Source organism: Geotrypetes seraphini, chromosome 8 (genome assembly GCF_902459505.1).
Source record: "Geotrypetes seraphini chromosome 8, aGeoSer1.1, whole genome shotgun sequence".
In the NCBI taxonomy this organism is placed as follows: domain Eukaryota; kingdom Metazoa; phylum Chordata; class Amphibia; order Gymnophiona; family Dermophiidae; genus Geotrypetes; species Geotrypetes seraphini.
Window position 1 is genome coordinate 55,860,256 of NC_047091.1, and position 24,793 is coordinate 55,885,048.

Below are 24,793 nucleotides of genomic sequence, written 5' to 3' on the forward strand. Positions count from 1 at the left end.
AGCCTCCTGATTCACTTAAAATGGGTTGTGAAACCACAACTTGCTCAATCTTTGAGAAGCCAAGAGAGAAACTGGCAAAGTTCCCTTCTTCTTCCCTCTCTGTTTTCCCTTTGCAGATAACTAAAGGTAAGGTCAACAGTAAAATTGCAAAAGTGAGCAGGAACAGCCAACCTCATGTCATACCTTGGCAACCATCTTGAATCTCCCCCTCCCACCCTTCTTCCATTACCTTGAAATATTCATATCTGCTTTAGCTAAGAAATTTAGGACACTAAAATCTTCCCTAATAGGAGGCATTAAAATTTGTGCAGAGCTTATGACCTTAGTTTCATCATTGTCTCTCTGTTTCTGTGATCTTAAGGGGCAAGCTGTTACCCTTGACTATTCTTTCTTCTTGTCTCAAGTCCAAATTTATTGATCATATAGAGTGATTGAACTGGAGAATCAAAGATATTGTAATAGAAGAAAGTGCTGGTGGCATTGCATTTACACCTATCTCTCTCTTCTCTAGGAGGCCACTACCATAACTGCAAAAGACCAAACACGCAGCTTAGGGATACTTCTCGATGCTAACCTTTCACTCTCCAATCACATCTGTCAAGTAGTATCTTCCTCATTCTACTATCTCTAGAAAATAAGAAACTACTTCTCTGAACCTTACTTTACCCAACTTCTCTATGCCTTCGTCCTGACCTGCATGAACCACTACAATGCACTATTCAATAGACAGACAGCAAAAAATCTCCAGCACCTTCATTGTGTACAAAACGTAGCAATAAGACTCCTAAAGGACCTTCATGCTTATGACCCCATCTCACAAGCTCTATCATTAGCCTTCTTCAAGTGCATACAAGTCCTTATACAACATGGCACCCAGCTACATATCAACTATGATTCCTCCATATGTCTCAAACAGGCCGCTCCGCTTCCAGGAGGAAACACATCTGCAAATACCCCCTCAGTTGTGCCCTCCAACTCCAGAGGTCAGACGCCAATCCTACTCCCATTTTATACCAAGCTACTTGAATCAACTGCCTCTTCATATCAGATCTCTCAAAGGGCTTCTGAGCTTTAGGAAAGCAATAAAAACCTACCTCTTCCCATAAATCCCTTTGCTTAGTATCCTTATAATAAAACACCTAAGTATAATACCTAAATCCCAGCACCCTTTTAGTCCTCATCATTGTGATGGACCAATGGATCATCACAACCATCATCCCACCTCCTTCAATATAAACATCTATCCAATCACTCTTTTCCAATCCCACCTCCTTCAATCTAAACTTCTATCCAATCACTCCTTTCTAATTAAACGTATACCAAATATATGCTGAACTAGATCCACTCTATCTATGTTAACTTAAGATGATAAAACCGTATGTTAACTGAAGATGATCAAATTGTATGTACTGTATGTAAACTTGAGGCCAGATTCTGTAATTGGTGCCTAAAAAATATAGGCGCCTAAAGCTAGGCACCTAATTGCATGCCAATCACATGTAGGCGCCCATTACAGAATCGCGCTTAGCGGCGCCTAACTTAAAAGTTCAATTGAAAATGATAAAGCTTGGTCTTTTATTTGTTCCTGTGGTACATTATGATGCTTTCAAACAAAGAAAGATGCAATATGTCTGTCAGGATTCCCTCTTCTGCTGGGTTGGTGCCTCTATTGGTTCAACGAACATTTGAAGCATTTGGTGTTGCTCTGGTGATGAGAGTTCATTCTTCAGCTTCTCTTGCTCCAGCTGAGATGAGTGCAAAAGGGGTATTGCTAAGCCCCGATGAAAGGTTGGCTCCTCCTTCATCCTGCTGCAATTTGATAGCTGTCATGAGTGCAGTTGGAGTGTTGGCTTTGGGCATTGAGGGAAAACTTTTTCCTTTAAAATAACTGAAGATTTGAGGAAAGTTGATGGTCTAGTTCAGGAGCAAATAGAAGCTTAAACCTAGCAAGCTTCACATTTGCTCAGGGGTGGCATGCCTTTTCTTCACAGGAACCCTTGCCAATCTAAGTCCTTAACATGAGAAAATCCTGTAAGCCCAGGTGCTGAAGTCTTGCATTACCTTTTCAGCCACTAATCCGTGTTACCTAAGCAAGCGACCACACCTGAGAGAGCCAGATTACACTATCCTCACACACCTGAAACCTTTTCAGCCAAGTATAGCTAGGTAATGAGAACTACATATAGAGCTAAGTAACAGTTTTGTGAGAAATTTCTGGTTACAAGCATGCAATATAAAATAGATCTCGCCTCACTTTTCACTGAATCTTTGACTCAAAAAGTACATTGAACTCCTCAAGGGAAAAAGAAGAATAGAACTGCACAGGTTTCTTGTGTCAAAGATCTTATGACTGCATAAGGTTCCTTGAGCCAACTTAATGGCTCACTAATCTTCCTCAGATAATATTGATCTTTCTCATAGGCAACTGTTAGCCTATATTCATTAAATTTTATTAAATAGGAGTTTTTTGTTTCTGCATTCCTCATCTTCCTCCATCCTCTCTCATTTTACCGAAATTCATGCCGCAATGTCTAGAAACAGGCATTGATCCAGGGCAAAATCATGTCATTACTCTTAACTTTAAATATCTTTGAAAGTGCAAGCATGTCTAAAGCAGTACTTCAAGAAGTGTTCAGCCAAGTTAAGACAAACTTTCCTGCAAAACAGGGAATGTGTTACAGAATACTAGTTTAACAGGATATATATGAACATATATGTTTAGGCAAATATTTAGGCCAGCAGCCATAGAGCTGGTGTAAATGCACAGGCCTAGATTTTTGAGATACTATAAGTTAGTCATGTAAGTAGAACCCTTGTCCACTTTCTGCTTGTGTGAATGTCCTACTGCAAACTACACTTCCCCCTCCATATTCACAAGGGTTAGGGGCAGAGTCAGGCCATGAATATTGAAAAATCGTGAATAACTTTTAGGGCTGACTCTGACCCACCCCACCTTCCTCCTGCCTCCCAGCCCTCTCCACACCTTACCTGGTGGTCTAGCGGTGATGCGGGGCGGGAACAATCTTCCTACACTCATGCCCCATGCAGAGCCATCAACAAAAATGGCTGCTGTGTGTTCCCACTGTAGTCTCATGAAACCATGGGAACTCATGGCAGCCATTTTTGTTGATGGTTCTGCACAGGGCAGGAGCATAGGAAGATTGCTTCTGCCTCGCTTCACTGCTAGGCCACCAGGTACAATATGGAGAGGTCTTGGAGTTAGGGATCAGTCAGGGTTTGGAAACTCGTGAATAACCAAAGTTGTGAGTCCTAAACCCGCAAATTTGGAGGGAGAAGTGTACACGATAATATGAATACGCAAGTAGTTACAAAATAGCATGTATCTGTATGTAGCCCTGGGTGACTATTGTACGCTGTTAGGTAAGGAGTAGTGCATGTGTTCTCCCATGGCAGCAAGTAAATGGTGTAAAGTTGGCAGTTTAAAATCATCAGTGCTGCATTCTACAGCCTGGAAGCAGGAGAAGCAGTCCCATCTCTGGGGCTGCAGAGGTTGTGGCAGTTGCTGTAACAATAGGTGATGGTTGGAATCAGCTAGAAGAATGCAAATCTTACCTATACTGTAAATGTGAAACAAAGCTTTCTGCACCTGGGTCTTGAGAAGCCCCCTGTTTGGGCCCTCAATAACTGGCCTCATGACACTCAATATGCTGGTATAAGTAATATATATATACTAGTCTTTAAGCCTGTTACATTAACGGGTGCTAGAACATATGTGTGTGTGTCTGTCTTTCTTTCTTTCTCTCTCTCTCCTTAGCTGCTTTCTTTCTTCCTGCCTTTCTTTTTCCTTGGCTGTCCATCACCACCCCTTGCCTGCTCCCCCTGTCCATTTTTCCTTCCTTTTACCTCCCCTGTGTCCACCACCACCCCTTCACTGCTCTCCTTATGCAGCAGCAGCCCTTTCCCTTTGTTTTACCTCCCCCCTGTGCAGCAGCACCTCTTTCCTTCTCCCCCTGTCCAACATTAGTCCTCCGTTCCTTTTTCTTCACCCCCCCTGTCCATCAGCATCTCTTTCTTTCTCCCCCTGTCCAGCAGTAGGCATCCCTTCCTTTTTTATCCCCCTCCTCCTTCTTATCCCTATGATACTCTTACCTTGCTCTGCCCCTGATCAGAGGTTCCCGACAGCCGCCCAGTTGCACCCATTGGAAAAGTTCCCACTGCCGCATCCCGCACCCCTCCTGATGCGGCTCCCACTGTCCTTTCTGTCTGTCTCTGTCCCTGGACCCCTTTGCCTGTCTGTCTTTCTGTGTATCTCCCTGCACCTGTGTCTTTCTTCTTTTCTTTCTGTCTCCCTCCATGTGGGAACAAATGATGTTTGCAGACGGAAGTACGACAGGGAAGAATTAAAGGATCAGCTCCGCTCACTTGGAAAGCAGTTGAAAGTTGAAGAGGTGAAGGTGGCTTTCTCAGAAATCCTTCCAGTACCGAGAGCGGACGCTACGAGACAGGAGGAACTGAGAGCTGTGAACGCCTGGATGAGGCGTTGGTGCGAGGAAGAGGGTTTTGACTTCGTGCGAAACTGGAATACATTCTGGGAAAAGAGCGGGTATTATAGAAAGGACGGACTTCACCTAGCCAAACAAGGAGTGAGAGTTCTGGCTGAGAACATAAGGAAGTTCATTGAGAAGGCTTTAAACTAAAGATCTGGGGAGAGCCGACAGTCGACAGCCGGTCAATGGCCCGGACATCAGGATATCCTGAGGAGGTAACTCCAAGCAATCATACAGATATAGGGCATGAATATGAGGACACTACAAGAGGTAATGAAAGGGATCAATTGGATACAAGAAAGGATGTGTGGACCACTAAATCCAGTAACTTAGCACGAACTGAACTTAAATGTATGTACACGAATGTTAGAAGCTTAGGAAACAAAATGGGAGAGCTGGAAGAATTAGCAAGTAGACAACATCCGGATATCATAGGAATAACAGAAACATGGTGGAATGAAGAAAATGAATGGGACACAGCATTACAAGGATATAAACTATACAGAAGAGATAGGACAGGGCAGAAAGGGGGAGGTATTGCCCTATACATCCAAGAGGAAATAGAGTCTGTTAGAGAAGGAGAGACAGAAGCAAATGGAAAACTAGAATCACTCTGGATAAAGATTCCTGGACATAAAGAGGCCGACACACAAATTGGCCTCTTATCGTCCTCCGGGACAGATGGAGGAAACAGACAAAGAAATGATGGAGGAAATTAATTGTAGATGTAAATCAGGCAATGTGACGATCATGGGAGACTTCAACTTTCCGGGATTAAACTGGAATTTGGGAACGTCAAACTGCGGCAGGGAGATAAAATTCCTGGAAATGATAGGAGATTGTTTCATGGAACAAATGGTAGGAGAACCGACAAGAGGAAATGCAGTCCTGGACTTGGTCATAAATGGAATTTCGGGAAGAGCAACTGATGTAAAAGTTGAGGCCCCGATAGGGACAAGTGATCACAATATGATCTATTTTACCATTAGCATCGGAAAGGGGAAACCAATCAAGAATAAATCCACGACCTTTAACTTCAAAAAAGGCAATTATGATAGCATGAGATCCATGGTTAGAAAACGGCTCAAGAAGAACAAAGCAGAAATCCAGACAGTTGATCAAGCATGGTCTCTGCTGAAAAACACCATCACAGAAGCACAGAATCTTCACATACCAAAGATATTGAAAGGGGACAGGTTTAGAACAAATGCTAGAAAATTCTTTTTTACGCAGAGGGTGGTGGACACATGGAACGCGCTTCCGGAGGAAGTGATAGGCCAGAACTCTGTACAGGGGTTCAAGAAGGGTTTGGATAGGTTCCTGGAGGATAAAGGGATAGAGGGGTACAGATAGAACTTGAGGTAGGTTATAAAAGTGGTCAGAAACCACTTCACAGGTCGCAGACCTGATGGGCCGCCGCGGGAGCGGACCGCTGGGCGAGATGGACCTCGGTCTGACCCAGTGGAGGCAACTTCTTATGTTCTTATGTTCTTATATCTAAAGGTAGGCGAAAGAAGAACAAAGGAGAACCAGCGTGGTTATCAAAAGAGGTGAAAGATGCAGTGAGGGAGAAGAGGAATTTGCTTAAAAAATGGAAACGAGAAAAAACATCAGAGGCCTGGAACTGTCACAAAAGTGATCAGAAAAAGTGTCATAAAGTGGTAAGAGATGCCAAGAAAGTCTATGAAGAAAAGATAGCACAGGAAACCAAAAACTTCAAGCCCTTTTTTAGATATATAAAAGGTAAGAAACCAGCAAGAGAGGCAGTTGGCCCTCTCGACGATCAAGGAAAGAAAGGATCAATTAAGGAGGATAAGCAGGTTGCCGATAGGTTAAATTCATTCTTTGCCTCTGTCTTCACAAATGAGGACATTTCAACAGTGCCAGACACAGGAAAGATATTCACCGGAGCCATAGAAGAAAGCCTCACAACAGTAAATGTGACGTTGGACATGATATACTTTCAGATTGACAAACTGAAAAGCAACAAGTCCCCTGGACCGGATAGAATTCACCCGAGAGTATTAAAGGAACTCAAGGTCGAAATCGGTGAATTGCCACAATCTGTGGCTAATATGTCAATTAGAACCGGGCAAATACCAGAAGACTGGAGGATAGCAAATGTTATCCCAATATTCAAAAAAGGATCAAGAGGTGATCCAGGGAACTATCGACCTATGAGCCTCACTTCGGTTCCTGGGAAAATAATTGAAACACTGATTAAAGACAACATTGTACAACATTTGGAGGATCACAACCTAATAAGGGCTAGTCAACACGGATTCAGGAAAGGGAAGTCATGTTTGACAAATTTACTACAATTCTTTGAGAAAGTGAACAAACAAGTGGATATTGGAGATTCAGTGGACATAGTTTACTTGGACTTCCAGAAAGCGTTTGACAAGGTTCCACATGCAAGGCTTATGAAGAAAATACTAAGCCATGGAGTAGGAGGAGAAGTGCACAGATGTATTGGCAAGTGGTTGGAGAACAGAAAACAGAGGGTTAGCATAAATGGGAAATTCTCGGACTGGGAGAGGGTGACTAGCGGAGTACCCCAGGGCTCGGTTCTTGGGCCTATCTTGTTCAATATTTTTATAAATGACCTGGAAGAGGAAATAACTTGCAATATAATAAAGTTTGCAGACGATACAAAACTATGTAGGACTGTTGACTCTCAAAGGGACTACGAGGAACTCCAGAAGGATCTGAACAAGCTAGAAGTATGGGCAATAAAGTGGCAGATGAATTTTAACATAAACAAATGCAAGGTGATGCATCTAGGGAAAAAAAACAAAGAGCACGAGTATAAGATGTTAGGGGTGACATTAGCAAAATGCGAACAAGAAAGGGATTTGGGGGTACTGATTGACAGAACCCTGAAGCCTTCGGCACAATGCGCAGCGGCGGCGAAGAAAGCAAACAGGATGTTGGGCATGATTAAGAAAGGGATCACGAGTAGATCAGAAGATGTAATAATGCCACTTTATAGAGCAACTAGTCGTTAAGCCCATTACATTAACGGGTGCTAGAATTTATGTCTGTCTGTATTTTTCTTTCTGTCTCTTTCCTCCCTCCATTTCCCTGTGTAGCGCTGTCTCTGCTTTCTTCCTCAGTCTGCACTCTCAAGCTGTAACATTACTGCTTAGCTTTTTCTCCCTGCAAGCATCTCTGCTCTCTTTCTCATCCCCAGTCTCTTTGCTATTTTTCTCTTCTTGCAGGGGTCTCTGCTCTCCTTTCTCTATATGTTCCTGATTCCTGCAAACTTCTGTTTTCTCTGTATGCTCTTGATCCTGTGTTTCCCTGTAGGTGTCTTTTCCCTTTTTTTTTTTTTTTTATTCCTTTTTCATGTATGGTTGATTTATTAAAAGTTTTTTTATTTTTCCTATTTGTTGCATGCCTGTCTCCTTGGCCGCTGTATATTTCTAATTTTTTGCTTTGTGTGTTTGTTTGTGTTTTTTTGCTGATTGTCTACTTGGTCGCTGTCAGTCTGTCTGTCTCATTGGCTGCTGTATGTCTGTATGCCTTTTTTTCAGTCTAACTCCTTGGCCACTGTATGTCTGGAAGGTTTTTTTTCCTGAATTTATCTTTGGGCATTGTAATTTTTATTTTTTTCTGTTTGTCTCCTTGGCTGTTTGTATTTTTTTGCTGTCTCTCTGTCTGTCTACTTGGACGCTGTATGTAAGTATGTCTGTCTCCTTGGCTGCTGTATGTCTGTTTGTCATTTTTTTTCCTGTGTCTCTCTCTCCTTGTCCTCTGTGTTTTGTTATTTTTTCAATCTGTCTCTTTAGCCCCCTGTCCTTCTGTGAGTGTCTGTGTCACTCTCTCTCCTTGTCCTCTGTGTTTTGTTATTTTTTCAATCTGTGTCTTTAGCCCCCTGTCCTTCTGTGACTGTCTGTGTGTCTCTCTCTACTTGTGCACTGTTGTTTGTTTGTTTTTTTCAATCTCTCTTTAGCTCCTGATCCCCTCTCACTGACCCTTGATCTCCTCTCACTGACCCTTGCGCGACTGCATGTAATTCCAGTTAGGTTTCCATGGCAACCCTGCTCGCGGGTCTGTGAGTGTAGGGCCGTTTTGTCGGGTCTGGCGGCGCTGGGTTGGGAAGAGTCCTGGCTCCTTTTTTGGTTTGGGCCCGTGCAGAGGGGCTCAACAGCGCACAACCACCTTTCCTTCCCTCCCTCCATCAGGTGCAGTGCAGCTCCACCAATGTTAAAAGCAGCCACGTCGAAATCGGAGCCCTACCACTGCCGTAGCACTTTCCCCTCTGCCTTGGTCCCGCCCCTTCTCTGACATATGGGACCGCGGCAGAGGGAACTTGTTACGGTGGCGGCAGGGCTCCAATTTCAAAGCAGCTGCTTTTAACATAGGCGGAGCTGAACTGTACCTGATGGAGGAAGGGAAGGAACGGTGGGGCAAATTTGGTCAACGGCAGGAATTGTTTGGCGGACCAAGCACCGTGAAACCGTGAGGAAGGCCGCCGCAGCCTCGCAGCTAGGTAGGGGGACAACAATGGCGCTTATGCTCAAGCCCCCGCCGCAGCTCCTCTCTCGATCCTGGTGCGGTTCGAGAGAGGATTCGTGGCGGCGGCTTGAGCATAAGCGCGATTGTTGTCCAAGTTGCCGAGTTTGGTGACGTAAACCCGCGCATGCGCACTAAAAAAAAACGGGACGGATCAGGGAACACGTTTTTTTTAGTGCGCATGCGCGGCCTAGCATTTTATTATATTAGATGGTCAGACCGCAGTTGGAATACTGTGTCCAACACTGGTCTCCATACCTCAAGAAGGATATAATTCTACTGGAAAGGGTACAGAGGAGAGCTACGAAACTTGTCAAGGGATTGGAGAAATTGAGCTACAAAGAGCGCCTTAGGAAATTGGGATTGTTTACCCTCGAGCAGAGAAGACTGAGGGGATTTAATAGAGACTTTTAAAATAGTAAAGGGATTTGATAAAATCGACCAAGAAGAAGCATTACTAACTTTTTCGGATGTGACACGGACAAGAGGTCACAGACTGAAACTGAGTGGCAGCAGGTTCAGGACGAATGTCAGGAAGTTCTTTTTTACACAGTGCGTGCTGGGAATTTGGAATGCTCTCCCGGAGGATGTTGTGACGGAGATTACTGTTCTGGGATTCAAGCGCAAGTTGGATGCACACCTTCTTGCAAATCGTATTGAGGGCTATGGTATATCTGGCTCTCCAATCAGGAGTACCTAAAAGGGCCGCCGCGTGTGCGAATCACCGGACTGGATGGACCTCGGTCTGATACAGTGAGGGCTTTTCTTATGAGAGATCATCTCATCCAAATTTTTTCAAAGACAGGACAGAAAAGAGTGTAATTAAAAGAGGCTTTGCTGACCCGGTAGAATTTTGGTCTCATTATGACTTAGAAGTCAAATTGGACTCTGAGGCAAATTTTCCAAATATGTGGAAAATGATTTGTAATCAAATTATAGATGAAATAGCTCCACTGAAGACATGTAAAAGAAAACAAAGACCTCAAAACGAATGGTATGATGCGGAATTATTGGTTTTTAAACAGAAATTAAGAAAATTGGAAAGGATCTGGCTACAACAGGTAATGAGAAAGACAAAGAAAATTGGAGATGTACTTTAAAAATTTACAAGAATCTTATTAAAGATAAACACTCCAATTATTATGCACAAAAAATAGGCACAATCAAGATAAACAGTAGAGAACTATTTAAATTAGTGAACACGTTAACTGATACTGCTTCTGTACAGCAATCAAGTAATGAAAAATCTCCGTCTGCTAATATATTAGCAGAATTTTTTAACAATAAAATTTGTACCTTAAGGGCCACTTTACAATCTACTAATGATCTTCCCCATTTTCAACCAGTGCGGCTGAGAGAAGGTATAAGGGCTGATGTGCTCTGGAATAAATTTGATATCCCAGATTGGCAACAATTTATTGTGCTATATAACAAATATGTCAAGTCAAGCTGTTTATTAGATACGGGTTCTCCGACAATTATGAAAAAGGCCCCAGTTACTTTTAAGGCAGATCTGTTTAAATGGATTAGTTATTCTTTGATAAATGGGCTATTTCTGAATGAATTGGGTCATATTTTGGTTACTTAGCCTGTTTTTACAAAGCCACACTAGCGGCTGCTGCGTGGCAACAGCCCTGAAGCCCTTTAAATCTCTATGGGCTTTAGGGCTGTTACCGCACAGCTTTGTAAAACAGGCCCGATATCTATTAAAACAAATTATAGACCCATTGCAAGTATACCTTTGTTCTGTAAAATAATGGAAGGTCTGGTCAATTTAGAATTAGTTAAACATCTAGAACAATTTCATATTCTTCATGTTCACCAATCGGGTTTTAGACAAGGTTTCAGTACAGAAACAGTTGTGGCCTATTTGATTGATCATATTCACTCCTTATTCAGCCAAGGCACTAGTGCACTAAAACTTCAATTTGATCTTAGTAGCGCCTTTGACTTGGTGGACTATGAGATTCTATTGGGTTGTTTGGATGCTATGGGAATTTCTGGAAAAGTTTGAGACAGGTTTCAGGGTTTCTTGGAAAAAAGATCGTATACAGTCTTTAGCAATGGTCAGTACTCCAATTCTTGGAGTAACCCTTGTAGGGTACGTCAAGGTTCATAGGCCCTGATGGGCCGCCGTGGGAGCGGACCGCTGGGTGAGATGGACCTCTGGTCTGCCTCAGTGGAGGCAACTTCTTATGTTCTTATGTTCACCATTATCACCCAAGTTGTTCAATATCTATGTTGCTTCCTTGGCCAATCTTTTACAAAGCTTAAATGTAATCTTTTACATTTATGCTGAGGACATCACAATACTGATACTAGTTATTTCTTTTACCACTGAAACAAAAAAAAAGATTACTTTTATCCTAAATCAGATTGAACAATGGACCATTGAAATTAAACACTGAAAAACCCAGATTCTTTTTGGCTAGTCCCAACGATAAAATTACAGATAAAATTCTGTTTAAAAGGGCAAGAATATCCAATAGCCTCGTCTCTTAAAATTTTAGGAGATATACTTGACATTTAACCCTGGGGGAGCATACTGATATGCTTGTAAAGAAATCTTTCTTTGCATTATGGAAGTTGCATTCCATTAAAAAATACTTTGACCCTACTTCTTTCAGATTACTAGTTCAAACATTAATTTTATCTATAATCTATTTGGGAGCTTATAAAACCGTTTTAGGAAGATTAAGGCTAATCTAAAATACAGCGGTCCGTTTAATTTTTGGATGAAAAAAAACAGGAAAATGTCAGCCCTTACTACTGTCAGCTGCACTGGTTGGCAATAGAAGCAAGAGTATTTTTCAAATTTGCTTGTATTTGCTATAAGATGTTATTTGGATTAGCTCCGCTATATCTCCTCTCTCATTTTGAATGGTACTGTTCAACTAGGCCTACTCGGCATACTGGTTTATGTACTTTTCCTAATCCCAAAAATTGTCGTTATAAAAAATATTTTGATTAATCTTTGGCTTATCAAGCAGGTAAAGTTCAAGTATGGTTCAACAATCTGCATCTTATTGCACCTTTAGAAAATTGGTTAAGATCTATTTGTTCCAAAAAATTTGTTACTTGATTGATGACCATGTCATAATTTCATATTGTATTTTTCACTATTGAAATATTGTACTGCTTTTCTGTGTGCTTTGTATTAGAGAATGACACGGTGGCGGTTTACCTGCGGCCACCGCATTTAGCTGCGGGTAACCCGCCAAAACGGGGAACTAAAACTAGCAGTCGCTGCGGGGACGGGGACAAGGCCATTCACCGCCCCGTGGAGCGGTGAATGGTCTTGTCCCCGCAGTGAGGCATGAAGGATCGCGCGGTCCCTGCAGCCCACACCCGCCTGCCTAATCGATCCTAGTGTTTAGCCAGCTCTCTCCCTTCTCCTCACCTTAGTTTGCAGGCTTTCTTTTTCGGTGACCTGCACGCTTTCCCAAAGAGCCGCGCATCCGCTGCTGCTCAGTTTCGATCTTCTGCTCTGACGCAACCAGAAACAGGAAGTTGCAGCAGAGCAGAAGATTGAACACTGAGCAGCCACGCGTGCGCGGCTCTTTAGGAATGCATGCAGGTCGCCGAAAAAGAAAGCCTGCAAACTAAGGTGAGGAGAAGGGAGAGAGCTGGCTAAACACTAGGATCGATTAGGCAGGCGGGTGGGGACTGCGGGGACCGTGCGATCGCCCGTGTTCCTGGCTCAAACTGGAAGGAGGGAGTGAAAGGGAAAAGGATTCTGGGCCAAGGGGATGAAGATGGAAAGAAAAACCCACAGCAGGAAAGGAAGGGAAGGACAGGCAGGTGAGCCAGATGCTAGAAGCAGGGGGGGAGGAAGAAAGAGGGAAAAAAGCTAGATAGGGTTGAAAAGAAGAGACACACTGGTATGGAAGAGGAAAATAGGGGAAATCTGGACACAGGAAGGTAACAGAAAGAGGGGAAATTATGTGCATGGGGCATAGGGACAGAGACACAAAGGGGACATGCCATGGGGATGGTATATGGACACGGGGGGGGGAGGCAATGGCAGATACATATGGGAGATATTAGAAATGGGGAAAATAGGAGCACAGAAGCGAGATGGTTTGTGGGGATGGGACAGGGACCGAGCTCGCAGGCTCCAGTGGCTTGCACAAATTACATTGTAAAGTGCCATGAAAATAAGAGGGAGGAAGGTAGATAGATAGGCCATGCGAGAGGAGCTGAAGGGTGGTAGAAAGGAACAGATGGTAAAGGAGGGAGGGAAGGGTGGTGGTGGAAAGGAATAGGACAGACATTGAAGGAGGGTGGAGAGGAACAGACCCTGAAGGGAAATGTGGAAGACAGAATGGGAAGAAGACAGATGCCAGACTATGGGGGAGCGGAGGGAAGAAGATGGGTGCTAGACCAACTGGGGGGGGGGTGAAGGGAGAGGCACAGTAACAGCAAATGGAAGACGCAGAGAGAAGACACACAGTGGATGGAAGGAATTGAATGAGAAGATGTGGAAAGCAGAAACCAGACAACAAAGGTAGAAAAAAAATTCCATTTATTTCTTTTTTGCTTTAGGATAAAGTAGTATATTAGTTGTGTTGATAAAAATTTATAAACAAAGCCCTGCCAGCTGAACATCTCTTTCTCTAGTTCAGCAGCAGGAACTTTGATTTATAAGAAAGGAATAAGCTAAATATTACAGTACTAAGGCTTATATGGATGCAGCGGGGACGGTGACGGGGCGGTGAATGGGATAGCAGTGGCGGTGACGGGGCGGTGAAAGGGAACGGCGGTGATGGGGCGGTGCAGAGGATGGTGGGCTGGGGACGGGGCGGTGACGAGGACAGATTTTTTCCCCGTGTCATTCTCTACTTTGTATCATCACTGGAATGTCCAATCCTCTTTATTCTGTGAACTGCCTAGAACTTTTTGGGTATTGGCGATATAGAAAAATTAAGTTATACTTCTCCCTTCATATTTGCTGTGATAGGGAATTAACAGAACCGCAAATACATAAAAACCGCAAAAAACTTTTTCATATGTTATTTGCTATTTTCTATTAAAAACCATCGTGAATATGGTGAAACCACGAATAACATGGTGGGAGACCTGGCTTTTTCCTGAAGGAGAGGCAAAACACAGTGAAGACAGTGCTGGGAATCAGCGATTTTCTATGTAAACACTTAGAATCAGCGATTTCTCTATGCAAGCTGATGTAATTTGGGGGGAGGAGCAAGCAAGCTAGAAACCGTGAATAATTGAAACCGCGATTGCTGAAACCGTGAATACGGAGGAAGAAGTGTATTATTGTTATTATACATTTTCTTGAAGCCAGAGAAATAGATCAGTATACGAGTAATCCTGGAAGTCGTTATGGAATAACAACTCATCCTAGCCGTCTACATTAAGCAACTTTCAACTGTCTTCAATTGAATATATATTGAGGTGATTGTTTTTTCTTATTTTTCTTGGTCCAGGTAGACTAATTAATGGCCCCTTTTATTAAGCTGTGCTAGAGGTTTATAGAGCGGGCCAGCATGGTAAATGCTCTGATGTTTGTAGAATTGCTATGAGCCCTTACTTCTCTGGCCAAGGCTAAAAATATTTAACTCAACTTACTAAAGGGGGAGGGGTTTACGCCATTGTGATTTTTAAAATAACATTTACACTGGCTGTTGACATGACATGCAATTTTATTGTAGGATGCAATATGAAAATAGAAGAAAAATAAAATTTTTAAAAAGTATTTGAGCTGTGAACAACATAGGCACTCTTTTATACATTGAGGAGAAGGTTATTTTTAGAGGGAATTTTCTCTGCAGAAATTCCTTTGAAAATTGTCCTCTACATGAATGACAACCCAGTAATGAGATTTGGCTATTAACTTTAAAAGAAAGTAAACAATTCTCCATGCAGGATCAGTCAGATTTTGGCACTTGTTCGGCTTCATAATTATATGACCTGTTAACTCTTAATCCTATGATGGATTGGGCTTTAGGGTGAGGCAGAGAGGGAGGATTGGGAATATTGGATTTGTAGGATCTTCATAATATTTTCATGCACTATCTCCAATATATATCCGGGCAACAGAAAGGGTAAATCCCTGGGGCCATGGCCCCCATCAATAGTGAGGTTTATGGATTGCAGGACCCAAAGCAACATAGTTTCAGTAGAGGAATGTCTTTTCAGACAAATAGGATTAATTTCTTGGTCTTGGATAAAACTGAATCAAGGGGAAGCACTAGATGTGGCATACTTAGATTTTAGCAAACCTTTTAGACAGTTCTACATAGATGACATAAATAAACTGAATGGGCTCTAAAATGTTAGGAACAGGAGTAGTGGAAGGTGACAAAAGATACTGCTAAATGGAGTTCACTCTGAGGAAAGGGTTGCTACCAGTGGTGTGCCACAAGGTTCAGTTCTTGGGCTGCTTCTTATTAACATTTTTGTAAGGGATATTGCTATATAGATGCTTTTGAAAAATAATATTTATTCCGTAAGACCTACATTTCTTTTCTCATTCATTGCTCGGTTACATTTAGGGCTCCTTTTACAAAGCCACGCTAGGGCCTTAACGTGCAGAATAGTGTGCGTTAAATTGCTGCATGTGCTAGATGCTACCGCCTCCTTTTGAGCAGGCAGTAGATTTCAGGCTATAGCTCTATTGTGTGCAATAATCCGGCGCGTGCGTTAAAACCGCTAGCGCGGCTTTGTACAAGGAGCCTATAGTTAAAACTCATCTCTTTAGGCAGTTCTTAATTCCCTCCCTAAAGATTTTCCCTTTCTATGTGCTTTGCTTGATAAATTGTAATACTACCTTCTTTCCTCACCTTCAAGTATGTCTAGGTAAGTATCTGTCATTTAAATGTCTTAAATGTATTTTATATTGTTAATGTCTTAAATGTATATTTTATATTGTAAATCGCTTATAAATTTTTTATAAAAGCGTTTTATCAAATTTTAAATAAAACTTGAAACTATAGGGCTGTCTGGTAAGGTTTGTTGCTTTATGGATGATGCCAAAATCTAGTATAGGGTTGACACCCCCAATGGTGTGGATAACATGAGGAAGGATCTAGCAAAACTCAAACAGTGGTCCAGAATTTGGTAAATAAAAAATGTAGGGTCATGCATCTTGGCTACAAAAACCCAAGGGAGCCATACAGTTTGGGGGGTGAAATACTTTTGTATGTGAAAGAGGAACAGGACTTCGGTGGGATTCTATGTGGTGATCTTAAGGCTTTTATTTATTTATTTGTAAATCTTTATTGATTTTTAAACTTTGATAGTGCAATACAAATGGTAAATCAGAAAAACTGCACGAAAACACACTATTAACTATACAATTATTACATTAAACAACCATTTTCTCCCCTTATCTTAATTATTAAAACAATAATACATATGATATGATCTCAATATTATAATGAAATAATTTAACTCCTCAAAATACATTTCCCCCCCCCCCCCACCCATCCACCCTCCCTGGATGTGCAAGGAATCTAATGAAAAAAGAAAGAACCATAATCCTAATTATAATGCAATAAAATTAGTCAATGGACTCCATACATCATTAAAGGACTTATTAGTCCCCCAACATCCGCCATCATCCTTAAGGCTTAAGATCTTAAGGCGTTTAGTTAAGACACTGACAGTCTTTTCCATGCAGCATTTAGATTGAGTCTTTTAGTGCAATATCAGTGCCATCTACTGAATCACAAGTCTACACTTTACAGTCTACCCCTGAGGAAGGCTTTCTAGTGGAAGCCGAAACACGGACCGTGTTGGGTCCAAAGATATGAGTGAAAGGACTCTATTCCTGAAATACTATTCAATCTTAGTCCTTAACAACCGAGCGCAAGAACCACCTGTCGCTAAATCTGTACTTTGTTTATTCATTCAATCTGTAACTTTGTTTATTCACTCAATCTGTAACATTTCTAATAATTGTAAACCGCATGGAACTTCACGGTCCTGCGGTATATAAACTGTTATTATTATTTAAGGCTTGGTGTTTTACATATATATATATATTTTTTTTTTAATGATCATTTTCAATAAATTATAATTGCCCAAATGTTGATGTGCACAGTCCTTTCCCCACTTGTATTTTGTTCTGATGATCTTAAGGTGACAAAGGTAGAAAAGGTGACAACGAGAGCTGTAAGTATGCTTGGTTGCATAAGAAGAGCTATGACTAACAGGAAAAAGGAGATGATAATGCCCCTGTATAAGTCTCTTGTAAAACTTCATTTTGAGTATTGTGTACTATTCTGGAGACTACACTTTCAAAAAGATATAAACAGGATGGAGTCAGTCCAGAGGTTGGCTTCTAAAATGTTGAGAGGTCTTCATCATAAGGCATACAGGTATGAGAGCAGACATAAAGATCTCAACATATACAGTACACTGTATACTTTGGGAGTAAGGCAAGAAATGGGAGATATGAAAGAGATGTTTAAATACCTTTGTTGCATTATGTACTGGGGAACATCTCTTTCAATTGAAAGGGCATTCTGGAATGAAAGTGAAATAAGTGAACTGAGAAAATATTTCATCATGGAAACAATGGTAAATTTATGGAATGACCTTCAAGTGGAGGTGATGGAGATGAGAAGCAAGTTTGGGACAAGTTCATAGGATCTCTAAGGGAAGGAAAAGATAGTAGATGGCATGGATGGGCAGACTGGATAGGTCACATGGTCTTTTTTGCCTTCTTTTTTCTCTCTTTCTAATTTCCTTTATCACACAGCATCTGAAAACCCATATGGCTAAGGGAAGCTTGAGGACTAGTTTGAGCTCCATTGAGATAATATATCCCTCTCCAAACAGTGTTGCATTTCTCTCATTTTTATCTGCTTAGTTCAGGAGATATTAAAATAGTCTTTGGGAAGAATTATAGGACTGTATGATCCTCTCATAGAGTTGGCAAAGAGAGATATTGCAGAGGACTCTCCCACTCATTAAATTTTGGCTTCAATCCCGCACACATGCTGACTTCATACACTTCAAATTCATGCTTACTTCCTTCCAATCTACCCTCTTGCTTGCCAAATAAGAATATTACAATCATTTAACTAACTTTCTTAGTGTCAACCCTTACCACACTCAACTCTCTATTCAAAATACCTTACCTCCTATCCCCCTCCTCACTTTCCCTCAGCTGATGGCAGAGTTCTTCTATGATAAGATTCACAAGATCTACCAAGTCAGGTCTCCCACCACCCCTTCCAGCTGTCCACCCTGCCACCCTTCATTTAACCCCTGTCTCCTTTTCTGAAGTCACTGAAGAGGAAACTGCTCACCTTCTTTCCTCCTCCAAACCCACCACCTATTCCTCTGATCCGATTCACATTCACCTTCTCAGAGCTATCCCTCCCATTTGTCACATCCTCAACCTATCACTCGCCGTTGCAACAGTTTCTGATATCAGGTCTTCCGCTCAACAATCTCTCTCCCCTTCAATTCGTTCAAAATGCTGCTGCGTGACTCATATTCCACGAGAGCCGCCACACTCAGATTATTTCTCTCAAGTCACTTCATTGGCTCCCCATCCATTCCTGAATATAGTTCAAACTCCTCTTACTGACTTACAAGTGCATTCACTCTGTAGCCCAACAATATCTCTTCTCACTTATCTCTCCTTATGCTCCCCTGTGATCTCCATTCATCGGGTAAGTCTCTTTTAGCTGTACCGCTAGCTCCAAACTGCATCCTTTCTTTCTTGCCACGCTATATATCTGGAACAGGCTGCTACAGTCAATACGTCATGCTCCGTCTCTAGCAGTATTCAAATCCAAGCTAAAAACCCACTTTTTTGAAGCTGCTTTCAACTCTTAACTCCCACTCACTGTCAGATTCCTATTCCCATCATATCATTCCTTCTGCTAGAAAGTCCCCACCCCTGAAATGTCCTGTCTGTCCAAATTAGATTGCAAGCTCTTCTTAGCAGGGACCGTCTATTGAATGTACAGTGTTCCCCTGGGAATTCACGGTTCGCGAATCACGGACCCGGTCATTCGCAGTCTGCTCCGACTGCCTCTTCCTGTAGTAAAGTCGGGCTACTCCAATCAGGAGCTGTGTGTCAAAGCAGCTCCTGATTGGTGTAGCCCGACTTTACTACAGGAAGAGACGGTCGGAGCAGACCACAAGTGATTTCCTTCACCTGCCAGCGCTCCAGCTGCTCCCATGCCTACAAACTGCATTCGCAGTTTTTCAAAATTCGCAGGGGTCCTGGAACGGAATCCCCACAAATTTTGGGGGAGTACTTTACAGCGCTGCATATGCCTTTCAGCATTACAGAAATGATAAATAGCAGTAGTAGTTGTAGTAGTAGTAGTTAACTTTTAGAACACAGCTTTGAGAACTTGGCACTCAGTATGAGAGGTGCCCAGGATAGTGGCACCCCTCCCCACCCTCTTCTCTGTCCCCCACCTCCACACACTCCTTCCCCATCCCCTCCTGCTGTGTGTGCACCGCTTCCCTTCCCCCGTACCTCTGTAATGTTCCTGGCGTGTGCAGCAGCCCCCAAGCTGCTGTCATGCCAGTGTCAGCTCTTCCTCTGATGTCACTTCCTAGGCACCAGTCCAGGAAGTGATGTCAGAGGAAGAGCTGATGCTGGCATGACAGCAGCTTGGGGGCTGCTGCTTGCACCAGGAATATTGCAGAGGTGCGGGGGAAGGGAAGAAGCGCACACAGCGGTGGGAAGGGGGGCGGGAAAGGAGGGTGTGGAGGTGGAGGGCAGAGAAGAGGGCAGGAAGGGTGCCTCTCACCCTCACTATGCCACTGGGTACAACCAAAGTAGTTTACATTTTACACCATAGTTAGCATATGCTAGGGTCCAGCTTAGGAGGTCAGCACCCAAGAAAAAGATCTAGGTGTCAACAGTACATACCTGATTGTATGATAGCTTCAGACATAGGTGTCGGAACAGGGGGACCATGGGGGCCATACCTATCCCTATACACCCTAGCTTTCACTTTGTCTTTTCAACCTGTTTGGCCACCTTAAGATCATCACATTATTACAGCCAAGTCCCGCTCCTCTTTCGTGCAGAGAAACAGGCATGATTTCGGCTTTAGATACTGTAATTAACTGGTGACTTATGATTGTAGTTTATAACATTTGATATATTGCCTATAATATAATATCTAGATGGTTCACATGACAAAGTTAAAGACGGAATAAAAAACAAATTAAATCAATAGAAATAGAAATGAATGCTATATAATTCTCTGAAGAATGCAAGCCTAAACTATTTCTACTGCCAAGAGGCCTAGCGTTTGTTACTTTACCCACTATTTTATGATTCCTACTGTGCAAAAGATCTAACAATACTGAGAAATATGTAGTATGCTCAATTTACAAGCTTAAGGGGGTTGACCCAGTTACAGGGTGGTCCACGAATGGATTCACATCCCAGGGCCTCCACAGAGCACTTCTTTTTCCTAGTCTTCTCTCCTCATTTCTCAGTGCACACACACTTACCCAAAGATGATGAATCTCTCGGGGGAAGAGGGGTGGGGGAGGAGGGATTCTCTTCAAAACCTTGGTATAGAGTTCCTTTTAAATAATGACTTAGACTCAGTGTTCCTATGATCTGTACTGGAAAATATATGCAAATATACAGTATAGTAGGTGCAAAACAATGATTCTTTGGAATATCCTTTCTGTCCTAAAAAATATGTACAGCATAGGCAGTGGAGCACTTTTTTTGTTTGGGGGGGGACAAAAGCTCCGCTCCCAGACCCCGCCCCAGTCCTGCCCAAGCTCTGCCCCAGACCCCACCTCCATAATATTAGTACTAATTGCAAATGCCATTTCTTCCATTCATTTTTCATATACATACAATATAATCTTATTAACAATAAACAATGGTAACTACAAAATTAAACTGCACAAAGCACATTCTTTTCCCCTCCCCACCACTGCACAGCATTTCTTCCTCTCTCCTCCACCCCCAGGTGCAATATCTCCCTCTCTCTCACTGTCCACCATCTCTCTCTCTCATTCCCTTCCTTGCTTCAAAGGGAGTGGGGAAAAGAGAGAGGGATCCAGGGTGAATCTTTCCTACCCCCTCTATTGCCACATCCAACATTTCTCCCTCTCTTATCCCCCAGACTGCAGCAGGTATGCAGCATTTCTCACCCATGACCAACATTCCTCCTCCTATCACCCCTCTCCAGCTCCCCTCTTCCTCCATTCCCTCCACCAATATATACAACATTCCTCCCTCTTGCATCTCTTTCCATCTGTCCCACTGTTCCCTCTCCACCACCATATCCAACATTTCTCCCTTTCATCTCTCTCTACCTCACTCCTCTCCCATCATCATGTCCAACAATTCTCTCCCTCCCTAGGCCCAACAATTCTTCTCTTTCTTCCTTTCCCTCTCACTCATTTCCATACTCAACAATTCTCCCTTTCTATTTTCTCCCCCAGCTCAGCATCTCTTTCCCCTCCCTCCATCCTTCCATCCTATGTCCCAAATTAGTTCCCCCTCCCTCCTTCCGTCCAGCCTTTGTCCCAAGTCTGTGCCCCCTTTCTCCATTCTGTGTCCCAAATTCATGCTCCTCCCCCCCATCCCTCACAAATCTGACATATTTCCCTCCCTCCATCCCTCCCTTACTCATTCCTCACATATCTCCCTCCTGCCCTCATTTGAGTCCAACATCTCTGCCTTCCCTCACTCTCTTTCCCAAGTCCTATATGCTCCCTATCTCCCCTGAATCTGAAGAGGCACCTTGCTGGTCGACTATCTCGGACGTGTTCCCCTCACCAACATTTACTCCTTCCCACTGTGTGTATACCTTTAATTTCTCATAAAAGTGCAGTGCCACCTTGCTGTTAGCCCCAGCGTATTCACTCTACTGCAGCCCACCTTCTCTGACAACTTCCTGTTTCTGTTAGGGCTGGCCGCAGTGGAGGGGAGACGCCGGGGCTGACGTCAGGGCGGCACTGCACTTTTACAAGAAATTAAAGGTAGACATGCAGTTGGAGGGGGAAGGGAGGAGTAGATGTCAGTAAAAGGATGCGGCAGAGTGCCGACCAGCAGGCATGCTGGCCGGTAGCAAGATGCCGCTCCCAACCTTGCAAGAAGTACTTCTATCCTTTCAGGATCGCTGTTGGGCCCTGTTATGATATTACCAGCAATTTGGGGGGAGGCCATTGCCCAGGTTCCCCCCCCCCCGATTCTGATACCTATGGGGGTAATAATTTTTTTAAAAACACGTCTAAAAAGTGTCCTAAATGGCTATTTGGACGATCAAAAAGCCTGATCGTCCAAGTACCCATAACCAAAGCTGGTTTATAGACGTATCTAAAACCAGCTTAGGCCTTTCCCCTGCCTCTAAATGCACAGAGAGAAAAGAGGCGTGTTTAGAGGAGGGGAAAGGGCGGGCAGTGGGGAGGAGGTGGGCCGACCTACACCTAGGCGTACAACAGGTATAACCAATAAAGTTTAGTCGGCACTTAGACCTTTTTCACTTAGACGAAATAAAACCAGATCTAAGTGCTGAAAAAGGGGCCGTTGAGCTGATAAACGCTGGCGCCATCAGTTCAGCGGCCCGGCAACCTAACCATCGCGGCAGGAGAGATGCCTCATCTCCCCTACCGCGATGCCATCACTCCCCCCGCACACACAATATCGGAGAAGAGGGTGCTCAAGCCCTCTTGCCCCAGCCAACCGCGACACCCCCGACATATCGGGGCAAGAGGGAGCCCAAGCCCTCTTCCCCCCGACTCCCCGACTCCATCGGGGCAAGAGGGAGCCCAAGCCCTCTTGCCCCCCCCGACTCCCCGACTCCATCGGGGCAAGAGGGAGCCCAAGTCCTCTTGCCCCAGCCAACCGCGGCACCCCCGACATATCGGGGCAAGAGGGAGCCCAAGCCCTCTTGCCCCAGCCAACCGCGGCACCCCCGACATATCGGGGCAAGAGGGTGCCCAAGCCCTCTTGCCCCAGCCAACCGCGGCACCCCCGACATATCGAGGCAAGAGGAAGCCCAAGCCCTCTTGCCCCCCCCCCAACTCCCCGACTCCATCGAGGCAAGAGGGAGCCCAAGCCTTAGGTCCCTCCTTAGGTCTAAGCCTTAGGTCCCTCCTGTGGGCGGGGCCTTAGGCACATGGCCCGGGTTGGGCCGATGTGCCTAAGACCCCGCCCACAGGAGGGACCTAAGGCTCCCGAGCCACAGGAGGGACCTAAGGCTCCCGGGCCTATTCTGATTGGCCCAGGCGCCTTAGGCCCCACCAGTAGGCAGGGCTTTGGTTAGGCTGGGCCAATCCGGCCTCATTCGTCGGACTGCCTGCCGGACGGACAGGTTTGGCACCCATCTGTCCAGCCAACTTACCTAAAGGTACGGGGAAGGGGGGGTGGGGGTGGGGGTGTCGTGGGTTCGGCCGGGGGGTCGCGGGTCGGCTGGTAGGGGGGCCGTTCGTGGGATCTGGGGGGGCGGACGTTGGAGGAGGGGGGTTTGTCAAGGGCAGGAGGGCCTGGGATCCCTCCTGCCCGTAATGTAGTGGGGGGTGAGGGGTGGGGGTAGAGGATTGGCTGGGCCAGGAGGGCTTGGGCTCCCTCCTGGCCCGAACGAGTCGGGGGGGCAGGATCGGCGGGGCAAGATCGCTTGGGCTCCCTCTTGCCCCGATGGAGTCGGGGAGTCGGGGGGGCAAGAGGGCTTGGGCTCCCTCTTGTCCCGATATGTCGGGGGTGCCGCGGTTGGCTGGGGCAAGAGGACTTGGGCTCCCTCTTGCCCCGATGGAGTCGGGGAGTTGGGGAGTCAGCGGGGCAAGAGGGCTTGGGCTCCCTCTTGCCCCGATGTTGTCGGGAGGGGGGGTCGCGGTTTGACATGGCAGGAGGGTTTGGACACCCTCCTGCCTGGATCGTTGTGGGGGGGGATTCTGTAACCGGTGTTGTTTTTGACAGACACTGGTTATAGAATCCAGCTTTTAGGCGAAGGACTGGCTCCTCCTTCACCTAAAAGCCCTTCTGTCGGACGTTTTTGGCTTAGGCGTTTTTTTGTTTCATTATGGCTAAAAAGTGTAGACGTGCTGTGGGGGTACTTTTAGACGTAGTGGAGATTGGGCGTTTAAGCAGAGGAAGGCCATAATCAAAACATGGACGTTTGTTTTGGTTATGGACACTTTCCCTGCTTCTGGGTTGAATGTTTAGGGACTTAGGCCAAAAGGGGACTTAGATGCTTTTTTTGATTATGCCCCTCCACGTGTACAGCACTGAATAAATGTTGTAATGCTCCACATTCTTGCTCCATCTTTGTCTTTGATCTGTTTCAGTAATTGTTGGCAATAATAATCAATTGGTAGATAAAGACAGGTTGTTCACCCTCTCCAAAGTAGGGAGAACGAAAGGGAACTCTCTAAAGTTAAAAGGGGATAGATCCCGTACAAACATAAGGAAGTTCTTTTTCAAGCAGAGAGTGGTGGAAAACTGGAATGCTCTTCTGGAGGCTGTTATAGGGGAAAACACCCTCCAGGGATTCACGACGAAGTTAGACAAGTTCCTGCTGAACCAGAACGTACGCAGATAAGGCTAGTCTCAGTTAGGGCACTGGTCTTTGACCTAAGGGCTGCCGTGGGAGCGGACTGCTGGGCTTGATGGACCTATGGTCTGACCCATCAGTAGCAATTCTTATGTTTTTATGTTTTTACTGTATACCAAATGAAGAAATGTCTTGTGCCATAACTGGTATTGTGTTAAACAACCTTATAAGGCACTATTTAAAGTCTTATTCCTGGAATTATCACCATGTAGCATAAATCCAATATCCAATTCCAGGCTTCCA

At 44.2% G+C, this 24,793-nt stretch overlaps 1 protein-coding gene across 1 annotated transcript in view; it reads right to left on the reverse strand.

Annotated features, from left to right (window-relative positions):
• LOC117366083 (cytochrome P450 2F2-like) overlaps positions 1–24,793 on the reverse strand; it is a 124,802-nt gene that overhangs the window by 46,356 nt on the left and 53,653 nt on the right. The window lies entirely within an intron of this gene.